A 26,771-nucleotide genomic window follows, 5' to 3' on the forward strand; every position below is an offset into this window, starting at 1 on the left:
AACACAGCCATGCTTTGAAGGATGACTGGCCTCCTCTGATCAAAGCAAATTTCATTAGCTGAAATAGCTTGACTTATAGCCGGCCTATAATACAGAATTGGAAAAAATTTTAATGTCTGTATAGAAATTCCTTCCAAAGATCTTTCAATAATGTTTATTTTTCCTCAAAAGACAAAAGGAAGACTGGGTAACTAAATAATTTCTTACCTAATTGGAAAACCTGGTGCCCAGAAATCATTCAGAAAATTTTCGTATAAACCCAAATAAAAAACCTTTGAAATGCTACCACATAAACTACAAAATCTCCCTTCACAGAGCTGAAAATGATTTAGAAAAACAAGCAGATTGCATAGCTAATTCTTTTTAAGCTCATGGTTGATAGGACTTAAATACGGCCAATTCTTAGTGATTTAGTAAATGATAATCCAAACCATAGATTTTTTAAGACCATGTTTTTCTGGAATCGTCTTTCCTTGGCTGCATTTTGGGCGTTTTACTGCTTTTAGTCTTAACCATTGAGTTTGGGTAAGGAATGCAAGATCCAGCTTGAATTTCTTTATATAATTACTTGGTTACTTGATTGGAAAAGTCCAAACACAAAAACGAGTTTCCAGATTCTCTGTCTTTATTTTATATTATTTCACTATTCTTCTGTTACTGTTTATTAAGAAAAAAAATTTAAGGGGCCCGCCCGGTGGCACAGCAGGTAAGTTCACACATTCTGCTTCAACTGCCTGGAGTTTGCCGGTTCAGATCCCAGGTGCAGTCCTACACATCACTTAACGAGCCATGCTGTGGCAGACGTGCCCCATATAAAGTAGAGGAAGATGGGCATGGATGTTAGCTCAGGGCCAGGCTTCCTCAGCAAAAAGAGGAGGATTTGCAGCAGATGTTAGCTTGGGGCTAATCTTCCTCAAAAAAGAAAAAGAAAAAAAATGTTGGAGTTATTTGTAACAACTTTACCATAGAAAATCTTAGATAGTCTCCTACTTAGGCAAAATGAAAGAAAGTGACTTTCAAATAACTTAAATAGTCAATCAGGTTAAGTTAAAAAGAAATAAGTTCAAGCCAGCCCTAATGGCCTAGTGGTTAAATTTCCACACACCCCATGTCGGTGGCTCAGGTTTGGTTCCCAGGCACAGAACAACACTACTTGTCTATCAGTAGTCATGTTGTGGTGGAAGCTCACATAGAAGAACCAGAAGATCTTACAACTATACACAACTACATATTTGGGCTTAGGGGGCGGGGAGAAGAAAAAGGGGGAAGATTGGCAACAGAAGTTAGTTTAATCTTCCCCTGCAAAAAAAGAAAAAAAAGAAAGAAAGTAAGAAATTCATCAATACAAATGCTATTTGACCTAAAATATTCTAGTACTTACATTTTTCTGTAATTTTGTCTTATATCTGTACTTTATTTTACCTGTGTAAATACAATATCCACTGTAAAAATTTTTAGGATTTTTCCCATATTCAATAACTTTTGCTATACACACTGTATATTATCAATAATTGGGAAAGTCAGAAGATATTTGCATTCAAGTCACTGAATATAATTGCATAAAGAGCAAATTTGAGAATTTATAACTGGGTAAATTCACTTAAAGATTTCCTACTGCTCTCAATAATTAAATAACTCAAATTTCAGATCATTAAGAACCTTGAGACTGAAGAAGACATTCTGCTCGTGGACTGCAGCATCAGCTCCTGCCTGCGAGTTTCCAGCCTGCCCTTCCTGACAGTCTGCCCTACCGATGTGGGACTTGTCCAACTGGTCCTCCCATTGCATTAGGTCAATTCCTTGTGATAAACATCTCCATGTATATCTCCTACTGGTTCTGCTTCTCTAGTTGATCCCTGATACATTCCCCAACACTCTTGCCATCTGTCTCCCCTCCTCTTCCCCATCCAACCCCCACCCCTTCCCTCTGTGAAAAGACTTTTCTTATATCCCATCCTCCAATCTTCCCAGGCACCATAAAGACCTATCATAGAGAGAGAAAAATCCATTAGTAATGAAGACCTAAAACCACACGGCATTTTTAACTCTTCTACCTAAATTCTCTCCACCCAACATTTCATTGTAAAATATTTTAAACTACAGAAAATTGGAAAATTTTTATGGTAAACACCTGTACAACCTAGATTCTACCATTAACATTTTATTACACTTGCTTCATCCATTATCTAGCCACCCATGTATCCCTCTACTCATCCATCAATCCGCCTTATTTTTTGATGCATTTCAAAGTAAGCTGTAGACATTAAGGCCCTTCTCCCTAAATGCTTCAGCAAGTACATCAATTTTAATATTTGTGTATAGCCTTTTTAAAGAAAAATTTCATACACATGAAATGCCTAAATCTGAAGTGTACCATTCAGTGGGGCTTTTTGTTGTTATTGTTGTTGTTGTTAAAGACACTATTTTAGAGCAGTTTTAAGTTCACAGGAAAAGAGAGAGGAAGGTACAGAGATTTCCCGTATATCCCCTACCCCCACACATGCATAGCCTCTCCCATTATCAACCTCCCCCACTAGTGTGATACACTTGTTAACACTGATGAATCTACATTGACACATCATAATCACCCAAAGTCCACAGTTTACATTAGTGTTTACCTTTGGTGTTATATATTTTGTGGGTTTAGACAAATGTATAATGACATGTATCCATCATTATGACAGATTATTTTCACTGATTAGACAGATTAGATGATTCACAGATTAGACAGAGTATTTTCACTGCCCTAAAAATCCTCCATGCTCCCCCTGTTCTTCCCTCCCCCTCCCCAACCCCTGGCAACCACTGATCTTTTTACTCTCTCCATAGTTTTGCTTCCATTCAATGAGTTTTGACAAACGCATCCAACTATGTGACCGAAACTTTATCAATAGAACATTTACATTACCCTAGATTTCCCCTGTGCTCCTTCCCAGTAAATCCTTGTCTTACCTCACCAGAAGCAGCCACTGATACAATTTCTTCTCCTCCATACTTTAGTTTCACTTGTTCAAGAAATTCATACATATGGAATCATAGAGTATGTACTCTTTTGTGTCTAGCTTCTGTAGTACAGCATGATGTTTTTGAGATCCATCCATGTTGTTGTATATATCAGTTGTTTGTTTTGTTTTGCTGCTGAGAAGCATTTCCTTGTATGAACATACCACAGCATACTGTACATTCCCCTATTGATGGATGTCTGGCTTGGTTTTGGCTATTATTAACAAAGCTGCTGTGGACATTCTTGTATTAAAAATAAACAGAAATCCAGGGCTGGCCCGGTGGCCAAGTGGTTAAGTTCGCATGCTCCACTGCAGGCGGCCCAGTGTTTTGTTGGTTCAAATCCTGGGCGCAGACATGGCACTGCCCATCAAACCACGCTGAGGCAGCGTCCCACATGCCACAATTAGAAGGACCCACAACAAAGAATATACAACTGTGTACCTGGGGGCTTTGGGGAGAAAAAGGAAAAAGATAAAATCTTTAAATAAAAAATAAACAGAAATCCAAGCCTATATTGCAAGTTTCATTCTCATAAAACAAACATTTATTGGACAGCTACTATGTGCAAAGCTCTGTTCTAGGCACTGATGTCAAGGAGCTTGAAACCCAATAGCAGAACAAATATGTATGTAAATTATTCCTGTATCAATAAAAGTGCTATCAGAATGGTATGAAATTGAGTGTATTTGGAGAGGTTTCAGGAAGAAGAGCATCAGTGGGAAAGCCTACAAAAGTGTGTTTGGATTAGATTTCAGAGTGTTTTTAATGGGGGCTGTCTCTACTGACTTCAGCAAATAATGAAAGGGAAATCACTGAAGGGTTTGGAGCAGGGAAGTGATGATCAGAACTGTGTTTTAGTTAGATTCTTCCAGAGCTTATGGCAGAATGAAGAGAGGATAGCCTGGAACTAAGATACCACTAGAAGGCCATTATACCTAAGTGAGGAAATGGAGAACCTGCCCAAAGATGGGGACAGTGAGAATGAAAGGAAAGAATAGATTTGTTACTAACAGACCCACAGAACTTGGCCACCAACTACTTTTCTAATGCATCCTCTAGTTATATTGTAATTCAATACATATATATGCATAAATTAACAGAAATAAATGTTTCACAAAAACACGCCCCTTACTATGTGTGATGCACGCTAATATTTTCTATTTTTTATTCTCTTTCTTTTTCATTTAAAAGCTGAGAGTAAACCACTAAACTGATTTCATAATCTGTTATGTTTAACCTGTGGTTTAAAAAACACTGGACTGGATAATAAAGAGAATGACTCAGATTCAAACCTGGGCAATTGGGATAATGGTGGTTTCGTGCATTTCAAACTATTTTGAGAAGTCTCAACTTGTCGGGGAATAAACATACGACTTAATTTTTTCCAGTAACTACCTTCAGCTATTCTCTGTCACTCACCTTTCATTCTCCTTGAATTCACCCCCATCCAACTTCATGATTTTTTTATTTATTTTTTTAATGGACTTCAGGAGTACAACATTGGATAAAGCATAGTACTTGTTTCATTAAATACTATCATCATTCATGGCCCTCTTCTTATTTATTTATTAATAATATAATCAATACCTATAAATCATAACCAGCCAACTGGAGAATTAGAACAGTGACAAAAATTACATCTATGTTCACCTCCCCATTCTTTCTCTTGCATCCTCTTATCTTATATGACTATTATCCCAAATATGTTCATCATTCCCCTGCTTTTTAAAAAATAATTTATTACAAATGCTAGTTTAGAACAAAGTGATCAAGCTATATATAATCTTCTATGCCTGCCTTTTTTTTCACTCAACATTATATTATCATTATTCAGTCCCATTTTTGGATATAGCTGAAATGAATTCATTTTCACTGCTGTATAATATTCCATGATATAAACAACTACCATTTATTTATCCTTTTTTATTTTCTTTTTCACCACGAACATTTTGGTTATCCACAGATTTTTGTTTATTTGTTTTTGCTACTACAAACAGTGTTGTTACAAACATTTTTGTACCTGTGTCCTGGTACACATATTCATGAGTTCATCTTGGATACCTATCTAGCAGTAGAATTACTGAGTCATAGAGTGTACATATCTTCAACATCATAAGATAATTCCAAAGAAGTTTATCATTTTACCTCGCTCTAGCAAGATATTGGAGATATTGTTGCTTCATATTTTCTTCAACACTTGGTATCTGACTTTCTTCAGACACTTTTTATTCTACTTCTTTAAATTCAGTCCTGGTAAGTTGTAAACCTCAATATCACACGATTTAAAGCTCTCTTTTGAACACCCTTTCCCACCGTGGCATCTGAGACCCGCAGCTCCAGCAGCTTGGGGTGGAGGTTGGGGCATGGCCTCTTTCACATACTTCCCTCACCCACATTGCCTGTGTTTCCCCTCTGGTCTTAGAGTTGGGAGAAAGCATAGTGGAGGCAAAAGTATCCTTACTTGATGGCTTCAGATCAAATTTTACAATTTCTTGTTGCTGCTAGGACAAGGAGAGAGAACGAGGTTGAAGAGAGATGGAGGCATGTGAAAGGGTGGGAAGTTGGAGAGGGCTGGGCACACAGCAGGTTCAACTGAAACCATTCATCAAGCTCTGAGAGAAAGTGCCTGACTCCTACAACAGTATGCTCTCTGCATTTAGAAGAAGGTGGACTCCTTAGAATCTTCTGTTTACAGCTGGGGTCTTAATCACAATTTTGAAATGAGTCCCACTCAGCACCTAATACCATCCTGTTACAAAGAAGAGGCAGCAGGCTGAAGGGGCAGAAGATCCACCTTCAGAACATTTTGGGTGTAAGTTGCTACCGACACATCCAGGTAGGGTTTCCTGGTAAGCAATTGGTAACAGGGTTCTGGACTTCAGGAGAATCATGGGAGCTAAAGACGAGAACTTGGAAATCAGCCACATTGCTAAAGTCATTAAAAGGTAGATATTACTGTAATCCATTTTACTAACGAAAAAAACTGAAGCTGAATTGATATAAATAACTTACTCAAGATCACATAATTAGCCAGAGGCAGAGAGGAGATCTGCCCTTGAAATTTTGTGATTGCAAAATCTATGCGCCTTTGACCATATGACAACATCGAGTGAGGGATAGCACAAAAAAAGAAGGGAAGGGGGCACCTTGAAAACCATGGAAATAAGATTGCAAATGAGATTTATATCAATTGAATTAGTTATCCTTTATACTATTTGCTTCCAAAAACTCAGAGGATAGAAGGATTCCCATGTATGTTGAGATATGACTGTATCCTAAAGAAAAACCATTCATAAGCAACAATGAAGGTGTGCGGCGGGCATAAAGTGGATCATGGTATGAGAATCAGCTAATGAAGCAGAGATGAAAGAGAGGCACAGAGAAAAATAGTGGCAGTTCTCATCCAAGTTCCAAACACTACCCACGGGGAGAAGGAACGCTGGCCCGTGAACTCAGCCTTTCTAAATCCAGACCAAGAATACACATGCCCATTGTGAAGATCAATTACTTAATCTGCTCCTCGTCTTCCTGCCCTCCTCTCACTATACAACCTGCTGAAGGTAACTTGGCTTCCTTACACTTTGTCTTAAAGAGAGAACATATTGACCAGAAGACCAGAGTATCCAACCCCTGAGCTTCTTCCATATCTCACTGCAGGTTAATTTATCAATTTTATAAGCATCAGTTTCTGGTGAAATTTTCCACGAGGGTAAGATTTACTAAGTCAATTTTGGGAAGATGATATCAGATTTCTAACCCCACAAGACTCTGGGCAATGGTCATTCCACCATGGTAAGGACTGGTAAGGCTCTGTGATCATCCAGTGCCTTCCACTCCACTGCCCACCTCTGCTCTGGACTTCTCTGTCAAGTAAGGAGGCACTGAAGCTGGCCAAAATGACTTTACAAAAGAAGAATAAGGAAAGAGCCAAAAGTGTCAGGGCCACAGGAAGGAGAATGTGATGGTTCAATGAGCAGACGGTGGGTATCCATTGTGGCAATTGCTACCGAGGCAGTAGACATGAGCAAAAAGAAAAACTTCAACTATTTTCTGTATGTGAGTACATTGTGATGACTAAAGGATATATTATATATAAAAAGCTAATGGATAGCAAATGCAAGAACTGCTTCTGAATGAGGATGTTGAATGTGGATTATTTAAATGTACTAGGTAATTTAGAAAAATATTATTTATAATCTTTGAAAGAGAGTAAAAAGGAGTAAAATTAAGTGCTTTGACTTTTTAAAAGTATGGCTTATTAATTCACTCAATTATACACAGTCTTGGCTTACACATTGAGCGACGTGAAACCAGCTCTACAAAATGAGGAGAAATCAACATGCTCTCCTGAATGTTTGTCCAGGTAGAGATGCTTCGTGTGAAGATATGATATTCCTGATAAAACTGTACATATTGATCATACGGCTAGGGGAAAAACAATTTTCAAATTACTGATTTCTGGATCACAAAACACAGCTTTCCCCTAAATAACTGTTTAAAAACAAAAACAAAATCTTGCCCTTCTCCTTTGCAGCTTCAAATTTTTCAAAGTAATAGCATCTCAAATGCAACTAAAACATAAGCCAGACGACCCTTGATAAACGATGATGTGTCTGATGGGACCGACGCCGTCATCCCTTCCGTGTCCAGGACCAGAGCTCGTGTTACGTGAGGTCTGGATGGGGGAGTTAAATTTTCAGCCCTGATTTCCCTTCCCACTGTACTTATGATTCTCTCAGATAATCTTTATGTAGAGCAGAGACAGGAATTTGAAGAAGGATTACCTAACAATCTCAATTGAAAAAGAAAACTGCATAAGCCCATATTTCATTTGCCTAAACATGTGGCTTAGACTATCACATTGCCCAGGCTTAGACAGCAAAGTGAATCCTTCCCTACCGATTAGCAACAAACAAATCTGGAAAGGCTATGCTCCTTCCTCCAGCTGAGGTTGCAGGTGCACAGGCTGCTCACTAAGGGCGACCAGGCTGTAGAACAACAACAGAGTATACTTCATGAGCCTGGCGTTTTCCTTATGCCCAGACAAGATTATTTGTTAGGAGTGTCCTCTATGATCTCAGGGTAGATCGAGGGAAAAAATATATTTAAATGATGAAGATAGTGTCAAAGATCTGAGCTTATTAATAATCAGGGAGAACTCAATTCTGGACCCAGTAACTACAGACAGTTCATTTAAGGGGGATGCATGTGTATATCAAAAAGAAATCCCTGTGATGGCATGTTCCCTGATGTCTGAACCTACACAATAGACAAGTCCAACAGCTGGCAACTTCAGTAGTGTTTCTTTAATTTGATTTGAATGCTGTACTCTCAATATTGACATCTGAGCTTTATCTTGACTTTCTTTTTTCGGCATGGCCTTCTCGAGGAGCTGGTTGTCTAGGTGATGAATGCTGCACACCATGATAAAATTAAGTACTTTCGAAGTAAACAGTAATTAATACATTTGCTTTCTAAGTTTAACCTCTTCCCTGATAGGGACATGGGAATAGGGGCTCCTTCCTCATCAATTGTCAAAATGAGGTTTGGTGTTAATTCACCCATGTGCTTGTTCATTCTTGATGGGCTGCAATTAGTCCACATTATAAAAATACTTTTAGTAAGTTCAATTTAAAAAAAAAGAAAAGAAAAGAATGCTACATCATCTCTTGCCAATTGGTATATGACACATGTAAACCATTTCTTCACAACTCTTTTCATAACTTACCCATTCTCATTCCACTAATTTCCTGGAAGTATATATGCAGTTCGGTTTAGGCGATTATTGGTTTTTCAGTTTCAGCACAAGTTTCGGTCTTGCCCCAACCTGAGACCTGACATACCAGTCCCCCAATTATCAGCAATTCCATCGAGTTAGCACAGAGTTTTCTCAGTTACAGCTCAGTGATTCAGTGACAAGCAGCAGCTTGAGAGAGATGGGAATGCACAGCAGTGCAATGGCTAATCCTTTTATACTTTTAGGGAAAATAATGAAACTGAAGAGAAACAAAAGCCATCTATAAAAGAATGAAAGTGACACCAGGATGTAAGTGGCTCATTAGGCTAGCACAGTGGGTTTTCACATTTGGGAAAAGGGGATTTGAAGGCCTGGGAATAAATGAAAAGGAATTGTTTTGAATGCTCATGCTATTATTCAGTTATGAGAACATACACACATATACCACACACACTCACACCTTCACACGTTCAGACCTACATACCCACCGGAGAACACAGTAAATGGGTGTTCAGTGCCCAAGAAAGGAAAGGGTAGGAGCAGCAGGAGTAGGTTCGTTGGCAGAGCTACACAACAAAAGACAAACACGCACAGCGTGCAGGATGTGTGCTTGGCTCAAGTCTGTGCAATTAGTACTGCTATTTACAGAAAACTCCTTGTACCAGCACTTTAAAAGTAAATGACAACTACATTGAAACTGTTTAATCAGGATGCAAAATTGAACCACGGTAGGTTCCAAAGCTGATTAACTAGCTCACATTTTTTTCCCCCTTCTGCTAATTGCTAAGTACATTTGCTGGTTCCTGGCATTGATTTGCTAGATTCTAATTCAGGGTATGAGTTTAAAATATTAATCCACAAACTTCTCATTTTCTTTATTGGTCAATACAACTCATGAGAAATTGTACTCCATAAATTCTTGATCTTAATGCTTCCACTTTGATTTTTTTTTTCCTGATTCTTCCATGTATTTCATATATTTGTCCCCATCCCTCCCCCCGACAGGCTACATTTTTACTCTTTCTCCTGCTAAATTTCCTTAGACAAGAGCAACATCAGTCAGAAAAATGAGAATATGCGTAACAGAGATTAATAGATACCACTTAGAGGCCAGGGGCTCAGTACGATCGGTGTTCTGAAGAACGGAAACATGTTAGAAACCCAGCGAGACTGGTTCCCAAAGGTAAATGTGGGCCAATCCCTTCCTTTCTATGAATGTTTCCAAATACCTTTTTGGGAAACACTCGGTCTTACATTAATAAATATGCTTTCCTTTGGAGTTTGTGACTAATCTAATTTTACAAAGATGCCAATTTGCCTGTTTGTTGGGAAGAATGATATTAGTGCTTCAAAGAGGGTGATTGACCCCAGCAAACATATAATGCCTGATCCTGTAATCTGTTCTTTACAGACAGGGAATAAACTAAACTCTGCACTGTACGATGACCCACAATGATGATTCTTCCAGCAGATAATGCCATGAAAACCTCTGTATTCTACAGTCCCTTTTGAAAAGAATTATTGTTCCTCAAAGGGTCTACCATTTTAATTGCAATTTCATTTACACTACATCAGAAAAAAACCAAATTCACCTTTGCCAAAGAAAAGGCAAAAGTATTACAAGAAGTTGTACTTCCTTATTTCTAGAACAAATATTTCCCACAGAGAGAACAGGAATCAACTGAAATCAAAATTTCTTGGAAAAACTAATCAAGCCCTTAAAAGATCTATTTGATGCTAATATAACAGATATTTTTTAAACGCGACCATTTTATTTACAACAATTTCTCTAATTATTCTTACCACTTACAATTCAGAGAAATAAAGTCAGAGGAGTTTTGAGAAATAAAGAGCCAAGGAAACAGTATTTTTTTTAAGACCGCCTGTACTCAAGCTGCTTTACTCATATCATTTCTCTAGATTCTCAGAACAACCCTGTAGGGTCCGTGGGATTATCTGACAGGTAAAAAAACTGAGGCTCAGAGAGACCAACTAGGTTGTCTGAGATCACACAGACAATTTGACTTTGTAAAATTAAGTTGTGTATTCAGGATTCAAACCTGGGACTATCTGCCCTGAACAACCATTGTAGCCTTTCCACCACAAGACGTCATTCCCTAAAGTTCTCTATCTTCCTTTTCTCTTTTTTTCCAAAAGCAAACTTCTTATATCACAATGGCTAGGGAACTATTCAGGAATACATCATTTAATTTATTAAAGGTCTTCTTATGTATAAATCAAATTAATTTTTAAATGAACCAAGGGTGTATTCTTCTGCTATAAATTCTTTGGCAAATAATTTTAATAATGTTTTGTTTAAATTATTAAATCCTCTTATATTTAAGGTACATGTCCGAATTTGGACTTCAGTATAACAAATTCAAGCAGGGCACATAATAATTATGAGCAATTCTTCATATATAAACATAAGTGAAACCAGTGACCTGCCATAAGTAGGTAATATTATTCAAGGTGTTTTTCCAACAGCGGTGATGGATTTGCACTGATTCATTCTTTCTCTTTATTTTGCTGGCTCCCTTGGGACCATGTGTATGTATTTGCATTTGCTAGAAAGTCTGTTTAAGATTGAGAGCATGAAAATAGTGCAAAGTGAACTGGCCCACGAGGGAATTAAACCTATGACCTTGGCCTCATTAGTATCATACTCAAATCAACTGAGTTAACCAGCTGTATTTTCTTAAGTCCAAGCACATATTTATTTGGTCAATATGGGAGTCTCAACTTCTTCAAGCTCCTCGGGGACTTCAGCATTCATTCATTCATTCATTCATTCAACAGATACTAATTGAATACAGTCATGCATTGCTTAACAATGGGGATATGTCCTGAGGAATATGTCAGGTGACTTCATCATTGTGCAAACATCATAGGGTGTACTTGCACAAACCTAGACGGTATAGCCTGCTGCACATCTCAGCTATATGGTATTAATCTTATGAGACCACCATCATACATATTGTATCATACAGTTGATCGAAATGTCATTATGCAGCTCAGAATTGTACTTAAATTGAGCAAGTCTTGTCCTCAGTAATCTGAGAGCTATCAAGCAGTGCAAGGTGTGGCTCCTGGTCACCAGGTTACAGGTTAGATGATTGAGGGGAGAAGACATAGACATAAATAGACTCTTATGTAAAAGTTAAGAGCCTGGGCCTGGAGACAGAGAAACCTGACCTTGAAAGCTGGCTCTGCCGCTTACTGGTTGTAGGACATCTGTCACATAACAGTTTCTCTAAGTCTCCATTTCCCTACATGTAAAATGGAAGAAATACTATCACAGGTAGTCCTAAGAACTAGACGAGAGCCCATTCTTAAAGCCCTCTGCACAGCTGATAGCATATATTAAACACCCAGGTTGTAACTACTATGCTAAAGACTGGAAAGATGAGAATCAAAATTTTCTAATCTCCTAAAATTACTAAATTTGTCCAGAACTAAAGCTTATCCTATCCCAAGCTACCCATATTTTTCTTCCTCATTTCTACTAAAGGTGTCACCATTCCTCAAACCCCATCTCTGTAAACTCTCGTGTCTTTTCTACTTCTCCCTCAACTAGATACCAACATCTCAGCACTACTTCCTGTCACTTCCTTTGCCAATACCTTTAGTTCCCCTCTGAGCCACCTCCCCAGCTACTCCCCAATTAAAGTTCTTGGTTCCTGGGCTGGGCTAATCCCTTGCCTACTTCAGTAGCCCCCTGATTTGGTATATTTCTTTCCAGTTTATCATTCGTCCAATCAGCAGTCCATGCAACTGCCCCTAGCAATCTTACTAAGCACAGTGCTGGTAAAGTCCTGACTTAGCCTTCATTGGCATTCCATTTCCATTACTCACTAAATGGTCAACTGCCATACAAAAATTCCTCTCTTTGTGCCTCCATTTCTGGTAGTACCCTCAATATTTGCCATGAGTCATAACGCATAGAGGTCAAACTTCATGGTCTTCTGGTCTGTCTTCATCTTTCCACTTCAGTGTCTTGGCTCCTTTCATTCTTTAACTCCTGAAACTCTGTCTATCCTGCATAGCCCAACTTAAATGCATCCTCCTTCAAATCAAACCAGTTTTGGTGCTTTCGTCATGAGACAAGCTCTTCCTCCCTCGTGTTCCAATTACACTTCATTTGTTGTTTCACACACATTCACTGCAGTATACCTTGTATTGGAGTTATTTATATATGCCTTTCCTCCATTTCTAAAGTAAACTCCCTGAAGACAGTCACAGCATCTTATACATCTCTCTGTCCTACAAAATTCTAGAGCAATGACTTATTCAACCTCCATGGTCCAATAGCCTGACTCCTTTATCCACTTTTAGCACTAACACTGTATATGATAAGATTCTATAAAAGATCTCCTAGTTCCTAAAGTCTATTGACACATTTTAGTTCTATTTTTACTTTTTCAAAAATTTTTACTGGCCTCTCTGCAGCATTTGGCACTATTCACTCCTTTCTTTCTTTAAATCTCTCTTCTGTTAGCTTCCATAACCCCACTCCCTCCTAACTTTACCTCCTATAATCTTCCTTATTCTCATTTTCTTTCATGGGATTCTCTTCCTCACCTAACCCTAAAATACTTTTATTCTCATGTTTTAATTATCAGTCATGTCCTCTTTTCATTCTACATGCATCTTATTGATGCACAAAATTTGACCTAAAGCCATCAAGTTCTTCGCCCAACCCTCCTATTCCTTCCTTATCAAAAAGCATCAACATAAACTCAACCACTCAAGCCAAAATCCTGTAAGTCATCTTAGAAGTTCCCCCAGTCTCATGCCAGCTATCAATCTCCTGCCTCTGAGCTCCAAATCCACCCTTCATTGCTTTACTTCTGATATTGAAGCTGGTCCCGGTGAACATTTCCCCTTTGCCAGTTGGCCCAAAGTTAAGCTTGTCAGTGGAGGGAACTGAAGAAACATCACAGAAGGAAGGGGCTTCTCTTCCTGGTTGCAGTTTTACTTACTCTCTTCTTGATCCTGTGCTGCCGGTCCAGTGTAAAGGGCACTCAGTGGTACTCACCCCCAGAGAGTTTCAGCAGCCACCTTGTGGACAGCTCCGGTGAGTTCTACTGCTGCCACAACTAGCTTCCCAGCAAAGTCGCCATGAAGTGGCTCCCCAGCAAGTTCAGCAACACTCCTCCAGACAGCTTCCCAACAAATTCCACCAGCACCCAGAGGCCAGTTTTATGGCAAGCTTCATCAGCACCCTAGCAGATGGTTTTCTGCTTGCCAGCCTCAGGCTGCTGGACTTCAGTAGAATTCTTCACCATCCAGTGGGCTACAGAAACCCTCTCCATTGAGATCTAAATCTCAGCCTTGGCGGGTAGGAACATTTCCAAATTTATTCCTTCCTTCTGTGCTCTGTCTACACCAGGGGCAGTGGCTGCTGCTTATATCTGCTATTCCTGTATTCTTTAGACTTCTCCTTACCTCTTAGTAGTTAATCCTCTGTTATTAGTTAATAATTCTTTATATTAAACTTTCCCTGTTGGAATCACTGTGTAGTTTCTGTCTCCTGACTGAAGCCTGATTGATATCCCTCCCCATCTCAATTCCATCTCCTGAGCATCTCTCAGATTTATCAACTTCTCTCCAGTCCCAGACTTCCTGCCTAACTTTAGACCTGTGTCATTCTTAGTTTGGTCTTTAGTATAAGCCTCTTAAGCAATTGCCTACTTCCAGTTTAGATGTTTTCTAGTACTTCTTCCTACACCAGAGAAATCATTCTATAATGTGCAGTAGGTGTGAATTTTGAGTCACCAATTGAAATGTGGATGAAATATCAAATTATTTTCCCTGAAACCTAATTAAATCTAACTCTGAGCAGAAAATCTTATTCTTAGTTATTATTGAGTTTCTTCTAATCTTCCCAACCCTTCTCTCCAGGATTCTGTGAGGATCCAAGAGTCTTATGTAGATTAAAATATGATCCCTTAATGGTGGGTGGCATAGCTAGTTCTCCCGAAGCACAGGAATCTTTGCTGAAGCTGGTAGACCCATTACCATGAGTTCAGCCTTCTAAGGGAACCCCACCCTACTCCCTTCCCAACCTGTGCTAGCTTCCTGGGATATTATAAGGGACTGGAGCACAGGTCTGCATGGGCCCTGAAGACCTCCCCCCCGCCCCACGTTGGGAGACCTCTTGCTTCTCTCCTCTCCCTCTGCTTAACAAGGTGAGCCTTCCTCTCAGTAAGATTTATTTGTTCTGGTAACTCTGCTTTTAGACACTAAGACACAAAATTCCTCAGGCCAAGAAACACAAAATCCTGGCCACTTTCTAGAAATGAAAAAACAGAGAGAAATACAGGGAGAACAAAACAGAAATTAGTATCTCACACAAGGTCAGAATCTTTCTAGTCTAGAAAAAATATTCAGCCCTTTATGTTTCTGGCCAAGACATCTTGAATACATGCTGTATCCTCTTAAACTCCTCCTTTCACTCTTTCTACAAATCATCTGAAACTTTGAACAAAAGATTTAGGGTTCAGAGACACAATTTCTCAGACTTTGGTACTTTATTTCTTGCTACAACTGTAAGGCAATGAGCACAGAGCTAGCAGTCTGAATTTTGCAGGTGGGGTAGGCAAACAGTAGAGAAAGGGGGAAATGCAGGGAGAAAATAAAACATAGCTAATGAACATAGCTAATATCTCAAAATATTATCCCACGAGACATTCAATAAACCATCCTTTCACAAATGCAAATTCAACTTGTCCCTCCCCAGCTTATCACATTTCATTATTTCTCAGTTATCCTTAGGACAAAATTGGGTCTCCCTGCATTTGATCAAGTTCCTTCCCAATGTGGCTCTTGATGACTTCTCCAGGCTTACCCCCTCCACAGGCTCTGCACCAGTCGTACCTAAGTATTGGCCATTTCCTCCCTTTGCCTTGTACTTTTCACTAAGTGCTCCATCCTAGAAACACCTAGATTTGTCTTTCAAAACTCAGTTCAGGTGACACTCCACCAAGAAACCTGCAGACATGACCCCCTACAACATCAGCCACTCCTTCACAGTGCTTCTGCACACCCCACACATTCTGCAGCCACAGCACCTGTGTTGTGTTTTATTATGAATGGGATTTTACATTTCTGTTCACCTTTCTTTTCTGCCTCGCCCTCTAGATTGTGAGTTACTTGAGGAACAGGCAGAATATCTCTTATCTCTGTAGCTAAGAACAAAGATTGCTCTTGAGAGTTTCCATGTTTGTTGAAATCATTTTATTAATTCCTTTGGGTTGTTACAAAGAAATCTGATGACAGGAGTGCCCTGAAAGAGGCATTGCTCCATGAGGTGCCAGTACTGAGTTATCAGATATTCTTTCATCTTTCTGAGTACACACTAAACTCACCTTAAATTTCAGCTATAAGGACGGGCCTTTTAATTACTTCATCTTTTCAATCCTACTTATAACATCTGCTGTGATGTAGTCTTTGGAACCTTCTAAATATAGGAAACCACAGAACTTCTCATTCTCTACATTTTTGGAAATGAGGAGTGTGTTTTGGAATACGATACTCTAAAAAGGGCATCTCTTTCTGATGACCAGTTTGTGGACTTGCTAATGATTTGCATTTTTAAGCTTATAGAGTTTGAATTATTGAGTTTTCAGAAGGGGAAGATATTTTCCCCTTAAAAATGAGATGTTAATATTGTTATGTTGTTTGTGTATTTTGGCAATCTTAAGAAATGCCATCTGGATTAACAAAATGAGATATATTCTTAGGGGCTGAAAAACAGCTCACAATTCATAAAATGCTAGTGCGGAAAATGTAAGTTACTTCAAAAAACAACAATAATTAAGGGTAGTAAGTTAACTCAACATGTGGCAAAAAATATGGTAAAGGACTCAATATAATTTGTTCAGTGCTTGGTTAACCAAAAGTGAGGTTATCCAAGTGCATTTCATTTTGCATACAGCCCCATTTCCGTTTGTGATTATTAGGTAAACTGCTCTCACATTTTTGCAAAGCAGCAGTTCTGCCTGGTTCAAAACTTGGCTCTGCTACTTTCTAGCTGTGCAAACTTAACCGCTCTGCACCTCGGTTTTCTCGTCTGTAAAATGGGGACAATAATAGTATCTACCTCAGATGGTTGTGGTGATAATGTAATAAATAATTTCATTCAAAAAATATTTATTGATTGCCTTCTGTGGACTAAGCTCCATTCTAGGCACCTGGGATACAGCAGTGAATAAAACAGGCTTATATTGTAGTCAAAATGTGCAAGGCTTAGAACAGTGCCTTGCACATGAAGCATGTAGAAAGAGTTATCACTACTATTATTAATACTGTGACCAGAAAGTAAGTACGTGCTGACTGGTATGTATGCGCAGTCCTTAAGCAATTGTCCAGGATTTCAAGTCACTTCTCTGTAGCCTGTCACACCCAAGGCTAGTGGATGAGAGGTTGCAGACCACAGCCCACCTGAGCCTGGGGTGGGGGTGTGGGGGAGGGAGGAAAAGAGAGGAGATAGTTTCATCTACTTTAAGAAGCTTAATATTAACACTAGCAATTGAGTTTCATGGGGTGCATTTTTTCCCTTCACGAAAGCCTGGGGAAGAAAGGATGGAAACATAAAAAACTCAACTCAGGGCACAGAGACTGAACCAATCCTGAGAGGTTCTCTTTTGCCAACAGCACTTCAGGGATGTTCTAAAGAGGCTGCAACACGTGGTACAAGAACCTGAAAGGCAGCCGCGGGAGGGGTGTGGAGGTTTTGGGAATAAACAGATCTGCCCAAATCCTCCGTTTCCTCCAGAGCTTTGTACCAATTTAACTTCACATAGAGCGCTTTTCACAGAGAACGGCCGCTACAGGTGGCCTGCAGTGTGCTTGCTACTATCTCAGCTTTCGATTGCTTTTGCCAGTAGTTGGTCTTTCCCCTTCACAGCTTTTATCCATCTCTTCCTCCTCCCCAGTGCTTGATTTACAGACTCTCCCTTACACTCTTAATTATTTAATAGGTCATAATTTTGGAGAAACTTATTACTAACGTGATTTTGTAAGATTCTTCTAAACCCTTTTGAAGACAGGTACAAATAAGAAAAGCACAAGATTTTCTGAACTTTATCATATCAAGATTTAGACATGATATGGTGAGTTCTTATTCCCACTCTGCACACTGTCATGGAGGGCTCTCAATGCCTCCAAGCTCCTTGTCACATGAGGCCAGATGGACAGGGCCACTAACCAGTCGCTGTGTCTATACAATCCATCCAGACCTTGGTGAGAGTCTCCCAAATAAGACCAGGTGTTCCTGAGAAGTGCAATTCAACGGACCCCACCCACCTTCAGTGATTCCAGAGGGATCTGAGTGTCCTTGTGCCTCACATTCCTGCAAACCTTAGTCACCCTCCAAGACACAAGCCTCTCCAATCATTTGTCTGCCCCAGGATATTTAATCCCAAAATACTTTTTGCTTCCTCTCCACTGACCCAACTTTCCTGTTCTTCTCCCTCTCACGCCTTCCATGGGTGCCCCTAGAACTCCTTTTAATGGTTAACAAACTTCACCAGCCTCCTCACTAAACATTCCTTCCCCTTCCTGGCCTGCCCGAGAGAATAGTCTTTCTCTATACCCTCCCTCTCAAGCTGAGTTGGGAGGTGGGGTCAATGTTTTCAGGAACTTTCCCATTCTTATGAGGCTTGTGGCATTTTGCTACTTCTCCTGGTTCCTATTCTCTACCAGCTTCCAGTCACTTCCCCCTTTTCACCGAAGTCTTAGACACACTGTCTCCATCCACACTTGGAATCATAATTCTGGGAAAAATCAATGCTCATAAGAACAAGCTGGCCAGCACTTCAGTCACCCAACACTTGGATCCAGTCATCAGCCAGAGCAGATCCATCTTTTTAAATTATAAACGTGGTCATATGATAACCTGCACCCCCCTATTCAAAGCACTTTCACACTATTGATTCTCTCCCCAATTAGACTGTAAGCTCCATGAGGGCAGAGATTTTTGTCTGACGACTTTACTGCTGTCTTCCTAAACTTTACTGCAGTGCCTGATGTAAAGCAAATTTCAAGTAAATACCTGTTAAATGAATAAACGATGGCCTGTGTTTGCCTCGATGGACAAAATGGCTTCCCAGAGGCAATACAGTTTGAGAAATTCATGAAATCAATGGGACTTGAAGTAATTTACATTCAGTAATGTGGTAGAAGTAGGTGCCAAGCCACCCATGTATTAGCTGTCCTTGCAACACTTAGTAACTAATGGCCAAAAAGGAGCAAAAGACCATTTGCTGGGCTAATGAGAACTTTATCTCAAAGGGAGTTTCCAGTAAAGCTTTCCTGACAGTGTTTATAGCCATTTGTTATTTTCCTATCTTCATGTAAATTGTTCTGATTGGCAAAGAAATTGCTTTCTCATGAACTAAAACAAGACTGATCCTGTTGGAAATGGTCTGCTGAAGACTGTCCTGGCATGCTAGGTATCCTCTGGACTCAAACCGAACCACATCTCCCTTGTAAGATAAGTAGGAGAGGCAACAATTTACCAAAATAGATGAATTTAGCAAGTATACCTTGGGTTTGATCTGCTAAGATGTTTTAATACCACAAAGAAAAAAAATGAGATCTCCAACCACTTTATAGTCCTTGAGACTAATTAATTATTTGACCTTGGAACCTCATTAGTCAAATAGTTCTATTAATTAGGATATTCCTTATTTAATGGTGATTTAATTTAATTGTGACTTTTTAAAATTGTAATTATAGTGCAGGGCATTTATGAAATGTCATGTGAACTTGTGGTTACAGAAGTAAACTGAGATCCAGGGTTACTGGGACTCCAGTGCTGACTTCACAATAGTAGGCAAATACCTGGGAGAAGTTTCTCTCCTCCAGAAAAAGCATGAGCTTCCTTCTGGGTCTTTCTGTGCAGCCTCTAGGAACACCACAGAGATTCCTAAAATTAATACTTACCCATACAGCATAAATACACAATAATACTTCAGTTAACCGCTGGGACCAAGAAACAGGTATTCTAATCAAGCAGCTTTTTGAAAATAACCTGTTTTTATTATAGAACAGATCCAGGCAAGAGCTTCTTTACATAGGACTTATAAAAGAGTGAGCAGAACAATTCTTTTTCAGGCTTAGAGTGATGTTAGTGCATCCCCCAGTCAGGCGTCTTGAGAAATACAGAATTTTACCAACCACAGACCTTCAGTCTCATAACCAGACCTTCGAATTTTGGTGTAAAAATAATGTCAATGAATTTTGGCAAAAGTACATAGGGATTTTAAGGCAAATAAAATCAAACTATAACAGCAGCTACCATTTATTGAGCACGTATTAGGTGTCAGGCTCCTTGCTCAGCTCTTTGCATGCATAATCTTTCCCTAAGGTAGAAAGCTTCAGAAGTCCATGAAAAATGACAGGCATCTAAAAGAGAAAATTTGATTACAAAATATAAGCATGGAGTGCTGGCTCTGAAAAACAGTGGGCATATGGGAGGTATTATTAAAGTAATAAGCTTTAAAGACACAATCATAAAAATGTAAATTTAGGAGTTCAATCAATTTTTCCCTTCGGATCAAAACTGCAGTCTCTGGAGGTTGAGAGCACAGAGCTCCAAGAGCTCTGGGGAAACAGCAGGGCAGGCTTACCAATTGCACCCCCTGAGTCTCTCCTATAACAGAGATTTCTCTGTGTGGTTGGTAGAGTTCCTAGCCTGCTGTTGAGCAGGGGGGAAATCTGGAGTGACTGAAATACAGTAAGCATTATTATTACCAAGCAGATGCTAAGAAAGTAAAATAATAAACAGCAAAAATGAAATACAAGTCACAAGTGATTTTTGAAGATCCCAGCAGGAGAATAAATACAGCTTTAAAAAATATTTATTAAATAAAAAACTTAAAAACTTGAATGTGAAGCAATTCCATGATTATGCATGCACCAAATCAGTACAACCAATCTATACAATATCAACCATGAAATAACTATAATGATATTTAAAAATGATACCGAAAAAAAATTTATTTTCATCACAATAAAGGCCAAGGTACATTTAAATGGATCAATGGATGATGCGAAAAGTGGTAACACAACTCATTTCACCATCTGGAGTACTAAAAGGAAATAGGATTAATAAAACAAAGATTGAAGTAGAGCACATCTAGTAACTACCACAGCTAACTGAAGTGTTAAAGTATGAACAGTAATTAGCAAAAGATCACAGTCACGAAAGAGATTACCTGAAGTTATATGTTGAATGTTGAGAAATATAAGTAAAAGAGTTTAATTCCAGTTGTAAATTAGTTCAGGTGCTCTTTAAGCTATTTCTACTTAAGTGATATGAACGATGCCTGACTCGGCAGTCAGAGTTTATTTCTAACTGTGAGTTAGCTGGCCACGCGTTAACTTCCTCAGCACAACAGTGTGAGCACCAGCCCAGGGAGTGTCTGTACAGTCCTGCTTAGGTTTTTCAGAAGAAAGCTTTTATAAGAATAGTAAAAAGCACACAGAGATATATGAAAACTGTTTGGCATTGATTTTTCTCTAAAATTTCTCTGGGAACGAAACCGCCCTGTGTCAATGACAGAAAGAGGGGAGGAGTTATCCTCTGCTCACCTGAGCTCGCCTCTTCAAGACATGCAGAACAGAGAAGTCTCTTCGCATAGTCATTGGGAACCTCACACTTTGGGTCAGCAAGCTTTTTCTGGAAAGGGCCAGATAGTTAATATTTTAGCCTTTGTGAGACAAGAAGCAAAATCAAGGATAGCATGTCGATACATAACAAGAGAGAAAACCTATTTCCATAAATCTTTTATTGGCAAAATTCAAAGTATAGTGATGATAATAATTGAGTACAATTTTTTTGGAATACAGATCTACTGATAAGAAGAGTGAAATTCTGTTTTGGGGGATAATTCATTTAATTGGGCGATAAAAGTTAGTGCCTTATCACCAAATCAATTGCAAATATTCATCTGTAAAAACATTATTAGTTCATGGGCCATACAAAATCAGATGGCCAGATTTGGCCTGCAGACCATGGCTGACTATGAGACTTCTTAGTGATGCCACAGAAGAGTCAAAAAGCAGAAGCAGGGCCGGCCCCGTGGCTGAGTGGTTAAGTTTGCGCGCTCTGCTTTGGTGGCCCAGGGTTTCACCAGTTCGGATCCTGGGCGCAGACATGGCACTGCTCATTGGGACATGCTGAGGCAGCAGCCCACATGCCACAGCTAGAAGGACCCACAACTAAAAATACACAACTATGTACCAGGGGCTTTGGGAAGAAAAAGGAAAAATAAAATCTTTAAAAAAAAAAAGCAGAAGCAAAGACCAATAACAATAGAAATCGTAATTTACATGTTTTTGGAAATGTATTTATGTGCATCTTTATTTCACATTTCATTTTGTTTGAACTTCTCTTTGATTGGCCAAAGGCATTCGTTTGCCTTGGGGGTGGATTGGAATTATTTAGCAGATACGAAAAGAGGGAGAAAGAACAATGCTTAGCTACCGACTACTGAAATAAAATATTTTGGTTCCAAGCAAGGCCAGAATATTGAAGCCAAGCATAGCAGAGTGAAATTCTTTTTTTAAAAAATTACTTAAATTCCTATTTACATATCATGAGCCAGGTTTGACTGACTGCTACCTTCAGTTGCACTAAGCCAAAGAAAAAGAGTAAAGGTTATGTTTTAAGGGAAGTCTGCTACATGATGTCTTAGTCACCTATGGTCACATTAATGTTGAATAAGAAACCACCTCAAATTTCAGTGGCTTACAACAATAAGAACTTACTCTCATCTTCTTGGAGCCTGTAGGTCAACTGTGGTTCAGCTAATCTAGTCAGGGCTCAGTGGAGTGACTGTGTTTCAGGCTGAGGTACTGCTGGGCTGTGCTCCAGGTTGTAGGTTCACCCAAGTTTGCTCATGTCTGCTCATTCTGGGGCCAAGGCTAATGAAGCAGCAATTTACCAGGGCATGTTCTTCTCATGGTGGATTATCAGAATGCAAGAGGCCAGCCACATTGCACAAGCATATTTAAAGCTTCTGCCCATGTCATGTCCACTAACATTCCTTGGCCAAAGTTTGTCACATGGTCAAGCCCTGTATCAATGGTTAAGGGAAGTACACTCTGCCCCCCAATGGGATAGGAGGAGAGTGAAATTTGCTGCACAATAGTTCAAACTATTGCCTGAGGAGAGAAGAAAAACCCTGAGTGTAGAATCCTACGAAGTATGGAAAAGGAGATGAGAAAGAAAGTGAATGAGAACAATCCAGCAGACATTCCCAAAGTGTCAGTCAGGAAGCATTTGGCCCCACGTAACAGAAAATCCCACTACAGTGGTTTAAACAGGTTTTTTGGGTTTTTTTTCCCTCATAACAAGAAGCACTGACGTAGGCAGTTGAGGACAGATGTTGCTGCCCACGTCATCAAACATCCAGAATCCTTTTATCCTTTTGTTCTCCCATCCTTAGCCTATAACTTCCTCTTCTCTCTCTCTTTCTCTCTCTAATGATCCTAAAAGACTGCAGGATGTACATATTCCAAACAGGGTTGAAGGTGAAGAAGTCAAAAACCTTCTCCTCTTATGGCCTTGTTTTTTTCATTCAAGAAAGGAAATCCTTTCCAGTTTCTGCAGCATCTTTTTGGCCAGAACTGTGCCCCATGGCCACCTCTGACTGGATGATTAGGATAACTGAATATTTAGTTTTCCAACACTGATGTCACAGGAAGGCAAGAGAGGAGGTGGTTGGGATTGGAGACTGAGTGAGCTAATCCATCTTCTGTGCTATAACTTCTCTATCCTAAGCTTGTGGTAGAAAGGGGTTTGCTGTAACAATGCCCAGATAGGAATGGAAGTACACGGGAATGCTTCAGCAAGTAGACCACTCACCTGGGTGCAGCTGGGGGGAGGCTACAAGCCTGGAGTCAGGCCCTGCACTGACCTAGCGCCACATCCAACCTGGCTTAGAAGTGTTGGTGAAGGAAGGTATATAGAGAGATGCATGAGGTATGTGTCTTGGTTCCTGCCTGTGCATGCTCTCGGATCCAGGAGCTTCATCTGTCCCCATGAAAGAAATTAGGATACGGGGAGGGATTAGAGGAATAGAGGCCTGAGAGGAGGGCATTCTGGGAAGAAATGTTCAATGCTCAATCCCTTCTCCTATGATTCAAAATTATTAAAATAGGCTGTGACAGATCAACACGGCTTTAACCAAGTCCCAAAGACAGGAAAAGGCAAAAGATTCCTAAAATAAAGTTACTTGGTGGTGGAATAAAGCCTGGCCCAAAGAGCTGACCCAGTGCTGACTCAGGGAGTCAGATGAGAATGATGTTTCTGGGTTTGTGATGAGACTAAAGCTGGATTGCCCAGCCCTACCCTTCTGGATCAGGCTTGTGCCCCAAAGAAGTGGCTCTGAAAATGAATCGAAAGGGCTAGGAGGAGGGAAGCAGAGTAAGCAGAGGAAGGTGAGCATTTTCCCTCAGTGCCTTGAAGAATCACAGGGTGATTCTCTCCCAAGATGCCCTATGAAAGACCAGAATCAGTATCAGTGGCAATGAAGTCTACAAGAGGTATAGCTGCAGTCTATTACCATGGACAAGATTGTGGCTATGGACCTCATCTCATTTTCTGAGCATCAGCTGTGACCCCAGCTGTCTGGCCTAGAGTTTCAGCTGCTTCCAGAGAGGGGCGTAGCATCCTTTATCACTAGTGGGGAGGCATGGAACTAATCCAAACACAATTTTGAAGGGAGCTTCTAGCAGTTATCTCAGGAGGCTGTTCTCTCTCTAGGCAAGACCCACCTTATCCTGAAAGCCAACAGAGTAGGGCCTGCACAATAGGAGCAAAAGAAGAAGCCTTTTAGGGCTTTATTCTCTTTCTCCCCTGAAGAAGAGAAAAAAATAACTCATCATATCTTCTTACTAATATAAATGACAGCATAAATCTCAATTTTGTTTCTGGGGAGCATGAGTCAACGATATTTTAATTTTTGTGATTACAGGTAACGTTGGTCTGTAGCTCATAAAACCATTTGGATAATAATGGGGAAGAATATCTTTAATAGGGTGCAGTAGGAGCTAGTTTACGGAGAATGAACTTTCTATTAATCGACTTCAGCAATCCCTTTGCAGCTCAATTTTATATTTTCCAGAAGAATAATTGAAAATAATCGTTAAGAATGTCCAGGAAAGAAAACTTCCCTTAATTATCTTCTCCAATAAATGTGAGAAGCTGCCGCCTTGTAACAACGCAGTCAACCCTCTATATGATGATACTGTTAGAAACGAGGAGAGAGTGAGAAAGAAAGCGAGAATTAACATAAGAAAGAGAGAAGTGGAGCAAAGAAAGGAATAGCCTCCACAGCCTGCCTGTAACACTCCGAAAACAGGGAAGAGGAAGGCAGTACAGATGCATCCTATCTAGGTTCAAACCTCTGGTCCCCCCGTGTATCAGCTGTGTGACATTGGGCATCATGTAAGTCCCCTAAACCTCAGTCTCTTTATCTGCAAATTGGAAATAAGAGTTCCGACTTCATACGGTTATAACGATAATTAAAAGATAATAGATATAAAGCACTTTCCAGAATGGCTGGCAACAGTACTTGATAAAAATTAAGTGGCGTTCCTACATAAATAAATAAATAAAACAGTCCATCTCTACTCATTATCTATTAGATATCCATTACATCTGACATAATCTATAAAATGGGTTCTGCCTTAAAGGGATTCGCTCTCCCTCATAATCGTTTGGAGTCGATTTTTCCACCTATTGCTTATATAATGAGCCTATCCTTCATAAGTTCCTCTTCACCCAGTTCCTCACTTACCACGTCCCCATTCCCACGTTTCCTGGACCAGAGCTGGCTCGGCCACAAAGGAGGTAATGCCCACGCTGCCTGCTCCTCTCCAGCCCTCGAGCTCAGTACGGTCACTTTCATGGGCTCTTCCAAGGTGCAGATGCAGTCAGCCAGCTGGTGAGTCAGCCAAGCAGAGTCACAGCGGCCAGCCTCTCACCCTGGGTCATTCAGCAGTCACAAGGCCACAACGCCTGCCACTTAAGGAGAAGGGAACTCTTGAACTGGGCTCATCAGCAAGCTTCTTCCTTCCCTTCCAGCCATGTTAGAATCTCATGCTTAAAAATTTCTCCTCAGGCAACGAACAGCTGCCCCAAACTTGGAAGAAACTTGCTACTTGAAGAGTCTCCTCGCGGTGAAGATCCAAAACAGACTACGAGTCTATTGATGGTCACCTCTCACAGAAGTGTAGCAGTTTAGAACTGAACCAAGTACAGTCCTCTCATTTCATAGAAGAGGAAACTGGGGCCCAGAGAGGCTGACAGCTTGTCTGAGGTCCCACAGCCAGGTCACAGTGCAGCTGGGAGGGACCTGACTCCTGGTCCTGTATCTTTCCATTAGATCCTACTATTTTCTTCCTGTTTTGGCCCAGGGGTGAAGAGAGAGTGTTAGATTATGTCAAACATGTCCCTTTAAATAATACAATCTAAGCAGCTACCATATTATAGGGACTGTTGACAAAAAGAGAGAATGCCCTCCTACTTTGAGATCGGCACACATTGAAATAAGCAAATGTCTTACATTTAACTTGATTGTCTAGAAATTAAACTTATGTCTCTACAAACACACCCAAAATTATGAGGGGAGCAATGCTCACCAAAAAGTATGACTTTCATCTATAAAATTTACTTTTAGGATCCTGAATAGAGACAAGGAAAAATCTAAGATGTTGTCAACTCTTATCCACCTGGCGTGTGTGTGCGTGTGTGTTTATCCTGACAGTGCATGGCAGGTCAAATTTTTCAAGTGGTGAAGTTTCCTGCAAACAAGGAAAGGGCTGGCCCTGTTGTGAGTTTGCCCTAATGACTGCCCCTTCCTTTCCATCTGCCGTTGGTCAAGCTGCAACTCCAGCTGGGACAAAATCCAGTGCCGTGGGCTCGGCAGTCGATGTTGTTTAGGCTGAGCACAGATCATCAGGACCCTGAGTTTATCTAGACTTTGGTGAAATGTAGAGGTTATAATGTAAA

General features: G+C 40.0%; 2 long non-coding RNA genes across 2 annotated transcripts; both read right to left on the reverse strand.

Annotated features, from left to right (window-relative positions):
* Positions 1-610: 610 nt before the first annotated feature.
* Positions 611-19,657, reverse strand: LOC139045541 (uncharacterized). The gene is made up of 3 exons (XR_011504086.1): positions 19,592-19,657; positions 2,953-3,454; positions 611-908 (listed from the first exon to the last, which is right to left on the reverse strand). It is a non-coding gene; the product is annotated as an uncharacterized lncRNA (long non-coding RNA).
* Positions 19,658-19,772: 115 nt separating this feature from the next.
* LOC139045540 (uncharacterized) lies at positions 19,773-26,162 on the reverse strand. The gene is made up of 4 exons (XR_011504085.1): positions 25,558-26,162; positions 21,344-21,431; positions 20,380-20,476; positions 19,773-20,155 (listed from the first exon to the last, which is right to left on the reverse strand). It is a non-coding gene; the product is annotated as an uncharacterized lncRNA (long non-coding RNA).
* Between the last annotated feature and the right edge of the window lie 609 nt (positions 26,163-26,771).

Source organism: Equus asinus, chromosome 1 (genome assembly GCF_041296235.1).
Source record: "Equus asinus isolate D_3611 breed Donkey chromosome 1, EquAss-T2T_v2, whole genome shotgun sequence".
In the NCBI taxonomy this organism is placed as follows: Eukaryota; Metazoa; Chordata; class Mammalia; order Perissodactyla; family Equidae; genus Equus; species Equus asinus.